We start from the raw sequence: 6,753 nt of genomic DNA on the forward strand, positions 1-6,753 counted from the left end.
CAGTTCATTCTACTGTCTTTCCTATTCTCATTCCCCTCCCTTCCTTTCATTCCACTTTGTCTAATCCAATGAACTTCTATTCTTCCTATCCCTGTTACAATCCATATATCAGAAAGGACATTTGTCCTTTAGTATTTTGGTATTGCCTTATTTCTCTTAGCATGATAGTCACCAGTTCCATCCATTCACTGGCAAATTCCATAATTTCACTGTTCTTTATGGCTGAGTAATATTCTATTGTGTATATATGCCACATTTTCTTTATCCATTCATTTGTTGAAGGGCACCTATGTTGGTTCCATAGCTTAGCTATTCTGCTATAAACATTGATGTGGGTACACCCCTGTAGTATATTGATTCGGGGTCTTTTGGATATATAGTGAGGAGTGGGTTAACTAGGTCAATGATGGTTCTATTTCAAGTTATTTGAGGAATCTCCATACTGCTCTTCATAGCAGTTGCACCGATTTGCAGTCTCACCATCAATGTATGAATGAACCATTTCCCCACATCCTTGCCAACATTTATCATTACTTGTATTCTTGATAATTAACATTCTGACTGCAGTGAGATGAAATTTTGGTGTAGTTTTAATTTGCATCTCTCTAATTGCTAGAGATGTTGAACATTTTTTCATATTTTTTTGACCATTTGTATTTCTACTTCTGTGAGGTGCCTGTTCAGTTCTTTTGCCCATTTATAGGTAGATTGGGTTATTTGTTTTCTGAGGGATTGATTGTTTTTTTTTAATTCTTTATATATCCTGATGATTAAAGCCTTGTCTGAGGCATAGGTGGTAAAATTTTCCCCCATTTAATAGCCTCTCTCTTCAAATTCTTGATCGTTTCCTTTGCTGTGAAGAAGATTTTTAGTTTAAAAACTTCCCATTTATTGATTCTTGATTTTACTTCTCTTTCTTAGGAGTCATGTTAAGGAAGTCCATTCCTAAGATGACATGATGGGGATTTAGGCCTACATTTTCTTTTAGTAGGTGAAGGTTTTCTGGTCTAATAACTCGGTCTTTGATCACCTTGAATTGATTTTTGTGCAGTGTGAGAGATTGAGGTTAAATTTCATTCTACAACATATGATTTTCAGTTTTCCCAGGATCACCTGTTGAAAATGCTATTTTTTCTACAGTGTATTTTATTGCCCCTTTTATAGTAGATGCAATTTCTGTTTTTAATGATTTTATTTCTACATTATAGTTACAAAAAATAGTCGTTTTCATTTCGACACATTCATAAATGCATATAACAAAAATTGCTCTATTTCAATCCCAAGTGCTTCTCCTTAACCTCCCCTACTCCATCCCTCTGATCCTCTCCTGTACTCTATTGGTATCTTTTCTATTTTTTTCTTTTTATTCATGCATTATGATTATACATAAAAGTGGAAATAATTGTAATATATTCATACATTCATACAGCACAATTTGGTCAATTTTTTCCATAGTTTCTCCCTTATCCTACCACTCTTCTTTCCCCTCAATCACCTTTCCATACTCAAACAGTTCTCCCTTTTACTCTCATGAGTTCTCCCCTGACTTTTGTTTTCATTTATTATTTCTCTCTACTTTCTACATGAGAAAAAAAATTCAACACTTGACTTTCTGAGTCTATTACATATCTCTTAGAATGTTGTTCTCCAGTTCCATATATTTGCCCTAAAACAACACAATTTATTTTTTTGTGGCTGAGTAAAACTCCATTTGTGTATGAACCAGATTCTTTTTTATTATTTTGTTAATGGATATGTAGGCTGGGTCAATAACTTGGTTATTGTAAATTTTGTTGCTATGAACATTGATATGCATGAACTATACTATATTTTAGATTTTGGGGTAAATACTAAGAGATGGGATATCTGGATCATATGGCGGTTTCATTCCTAATCTTTTGAGGGATCTCTATATTGATTTCCAAAGTAGTTGCACTAATTTTCAGTCCCACCAACAATGTATAATGTATATTTCTCTTATCATTCTTTCCAACATTTATTGTTCTTGGTATTCTTGATTGCTATTCTGAATGGAGTGAGAAGAAATCTCACTCTTTTTATTTTTGTTTTGTTTTTATTTTTGATTTCTGTATTTTTGATTTTTGTTTCCCTTATTGCTAAGGGTGTTGAACATTTTATATATATATGTTGTTCATTTCTATTTCTTCTTTTTAGAAATGTTTGCTTTGCTTGTTAGTCCAGTATTTTATTGAGGTATCGTTATTTTTAATTTGGCATTAAGTGTTTCAAGGTCTTTATATAGTCTGGATATTAATTCACTATCTGAGAGTAACAAGCAAATATTTTCTATCGGCACTCTTCTTACATTCTTAGTTGTTTCCCCTGCTAAGCAGAAATGTTTTTTAATTAATTAATTTATTTTAATTAGGTATATATGACAGCAGAATGCATTTTGATTCATTGTACACAATTGCAGCACATCTTTTCATTTCTAGGGTTGTACATGATGTAGCATCACACTATATGTACATTCATACATCTGGGGTAATGATGTTCCACCTCCATCCTCTCTCCCTGCCCCTCCCTCCTCTTTACCCAATCAAATTTGCTCCATTTTAACCTTGCCCCTGCCCCTGTTATGGATCAGCATCTACTTATCAGACAGAATATTCGACCTTTGGTTTTTTTGAGGACTGGTTTACTTCATTTAGCATGATATTCTCCAACTCCATCCATTTACCTTCACTATGCCATAATTTTACTCCCAATTAAGGGTGAGTAATATTACATTGTGTATATATACCACAATTTCTTTATCCATTTGTCTATTGAAGGGCATCTAGATTGCTTCCACAGTTAAGCTATTGTGAATTGAGCTGCTATAAACATTGATGTGGCTACCTTACTATAGTATACTGTTTTAAGTCCTTTGGGTATAGACCGAGGAGAGAGATAGCTAGGTCAAATGGTGTTTCCCTTCTCAGTTTGCTAAGGAATCTCCATACAGCTTTCCAGATTGGTTGCAATAATTTTCAATCATACCAGCAATTTATGAGTGTGTCTTTTCACCCACACCCTCGCCAACTTTTATTGTTGTTTTTGTTCTTAATAGTTGCCATTCTGACTAGTATGAGATGATATTGTAGAGAAGTTTTGATTTGTATTTCTTTAATTACTAGAAATGTTGAACATTTCTTTCATATATTTGTTGAAATTGAATGTATATCTTCTTCTGAGAAGTGTCTGTTCAGCTTCCTAGCCTATTACCTATTAATTGGGTGTTTTTTTTTTTTTTGGTGTTATGTTTTTAGAGTTCTTTATATATCCTGGAGATTAGTTTCTGATGTGGCTGTGACAAAATTTGTTCCCAAAATATAGTATCTCTCTTCACCTCATTGATTGTTTCTTTTACTGAGAAGAAGTTTTTAGTTTGAGCCCATCTCATTTATTAATGCTTGATTTTATTTATTGCCCTTTAGGAGTCTTGTTAAGGAAGTTGGGTGTAATCTGATGTGATGAAGATTTGGGGCTATTTTTTCATCTATAAGGGGCATAGTCTATGGACTAATTCCTAAATATTTCATCTACTTTGAGTTGAGTTGTGTGCATGGTAAGAGAGATGGGTTTATTTTCATTTTGTTACACATGGATTTCCAGTTTTCCTAGCAGCATTTGTGGAAGAGGCTATCTTTTCACCAATGTATGTTTTTGGCACATTTATCTAGTGTATGAGATAACTGTATTTATGTCGGCTTGTCTCTGTGTCTTCTATTCTGTACCACTGGTCTACAAGTCTATTTTGGTGCCAATACCATGCATTTTTGTTACTATAGCTTTGTAGTATACTTTAAGGTCTGATATTGGGATGCCTCCTGCTTCACTCTTCTTGCTAAGGATTGCTTTGGCTATTCCAGGTCTCTTATTTTTCCAAATGAATTTCATGATTGCTTTTTCAATTTCTATACACTTGGATTTTAATTGGAAGTGAATTAAATCTTTTACACTTTGGGTAGTATGGCCATTTTGACAATATTAGTCTTGCTTACCCAAGAGCATGGGAGAGCTTTCTATCTTCATTTTTTTTTCTTTAGTGTTTTGTAGTTTTTACTGTAGAGGCCTTTCACCACTTTTGTTAAGTTGATTCCAAAATATTTTATTGTGTTTTTTTGAGGCAATTGTGAATGGGGTAGTTTTCCTAATTTCTTTTTCAGAGAATTTATCACTGATTTATAGAAATGCAACTGATTTATGGATATTGATTTTATATCCCGTTACTTTTCTGAAGTTATTTGTTTTCTAGTAGAGTTTTTTAGATCCTTTAAGTACAGAATAATGTCATCAGTAAATAATGATAATTTGAGTTCTTCTTTTCCTATTTGTATCCCTTTAATTTCTTTCATCTGTCTAATTGCTCTGTCTAGAATTTCAAGAACTATGCTAAATAAAAGTGGTGAAAGAGTTCATCTGTGTCTTGTTCCAGTTTTTAGAGGGGATGCTTCCAATTTTTCTCAATTTAGAATGATGTTGGCCTTGGGTTTAGGACAGATAGCTTTTACAATGTTGAGGTATGTTCCTACTATTCCTAGTTTATCTAGGGTTTTGAAATATAAAAAGGTCCTATATTTTGTCAAATACTTTCTCTGCATCAATTGATATAATCATGATTCTTATGTTTAAGTCTATTGATGTGATGGATTATATTTGTTGATTTCCATATGGTGAACCAACCTTGCATCACTGGAACGAACCCCACTTGATCATTGAGTACTGTTTTTTATCATGTTTTTGTACACAATTTGCCAGAATTTTACTGAGAATTTCTGTATTAATGTTCATCAGAGATATTGGTCTAAAATGTTTTTCTTAATGGTATCAAGATGATACGAGCTTTGTAGAATAAGTTTGAAAAGTTTCTTCCCTTTCTATTTCATGGAATAATTTGGGAAGTATTGGTATTAATTCTTTTTTATAGATCTTGTAGAACTCAGATGTGAATCCATCTGGTCCCAGACTTTTCTTGGTTGGTAGGCTTTTGATGGTGTCTTTTATTTACTTTGTTGAAATTGATCTGTTTAAATTGATCTGTTTAAATCCTCTTGACTCAGTTTGGGTTAATAATGTGCCTCTAGAAATTTGTGAGTGTCTTCAAGGTTTTCTATTTTACTGGAGTATAAATGTTCAAAATAGTTTCTAATTGTCTTCTATATTTCAATAGTCTGTCATGATATTTCCTTTTTCACCACAAATTTTAGTAATTTAAGTTCTCTCCCTCCTTCTTTTTATTAGGGTTGTTTAGGGTTTGATTTCTGCCCTGATTTTATTTCCTGTCTTCTACGACTTTTAGTGTTAGTTTGTACTTCTTTTTCTAGGGCTTTGAGATATAATGTCAGGTCATTTATTTTTTGACTTTTTCTTATTTTAATGAATGAGTTTAATGCAATGAACTTTCCTCTTACACTGCCTTCATAGTATACCATAGATTTTGATAAGTTGTATCAGAGTTCTCATTTATCTCTAAGAATTTTTTTTTTTATCTCTTCCCTGATGTCTTCTGTTATCCATGCATCATTCAATAGCATATTATTTAGTCTCCAGGTGTTGGAGTAACTTGACTTTTTAATTATATCATTGATTTCTAATTTAATTACATTCTGGTCAGATAGAATGCAGGGTAGTGTCTCTATTGTTTTTTGTGTTTGTTAAGACTTGCTTTGTGGCATAACATATGGCCTATTTTGGACAAGGATCTATGTGCTGCTGAGAAGAAAGGGTATTTGGTCATTGATGGGTGGAATCTTCCATATTTGTCTGTTAAGTCCAAATTATTGTTTGTATTCTTGAGTTCTATAATTTATTTCTTTAGTTTTTGTTTAGAAGATGTATCCAGTGGTGAGAGAAGTGTATTAAAGTCACCCAGTATTATTGTGTTGTAGTCTATTTGGTTCTTGTATTTGAAAAAGCTTTATCCCCTTTCACTAGCTTTGGTTTGAAGTCCACTTTATCCAATATGAGGATGAAAACCCCTCATTGTTTACGTAGCCCATGTGAGTGGTACATTTTTTTCCCACCCTTTTACCTTCAGTCTATGGATGTCCTTTCCTGTGAGATTAGTCACTTAAAGACAACATATTGTTGAGTCTTCTTTTTTTAATATTCCAACCTGTCAGTCTATGTCTTTTAATTGATAAGTTTAGGCCATTCACATTTTGGGTTATTATTGAAATGTGATTTGTATTCCCAGATATCTTGGTTTATTTTTGGTTTTTAACTTGATTTGGTTTCTCCTTTGATTGACCTTTTCTTTAGTGTAATTCCTATCTTTGCTGATTTTCATTGTTGTTTTTAATTTCCTCCTCCTGGAACATTTTACTGGGGTACTCTGTAATGAAGTCTTTCTCACTGAAAATTATTTTAACTTTTGTTTATTATGACAGCTTTTATTTTGTCCTCAAATCTGAAGCTTAATTTTTCTGGATATAAGATTCTTTGTTGACATACATTTTCTTTCAGAGCTTGGTATATATTGTTCCAGGGTCTTCTGGCTTTGAGAGTCTGGGTTCAAAAATGTGCTTAGATACAAATTGCTTTCCTGCTATGTCATATGATTTCTCTCTCTTGCAGCCTTTGAGACTCTATCCTTATTCTATATGTCAGGCATTTTCATAATTTGCCTTGATATCCAACTATTGTAATTTTATACATTTGGTGTGCAGTAAGCCTCTTGTATTTGATTTTCCAATTCATTCTTCATGTTTGGGAAATTTTCTGACATTATCTCATTGAAGAGATTGT

The sequence above is a fragment of the Marmota marmota genome, unplaced genomic scaffold, assembly GCF_001458135.2.
Source record: "Marmota marmota marmota unplaced genomic scaffold, marMar, whole genome shotgun sequence".
Taxonomy (NCBI): Eukaryota; Metazoa; Chordata; class Mammalia; order Rodentia; family Sciuridae; genus Marmota; species Marmota marmota.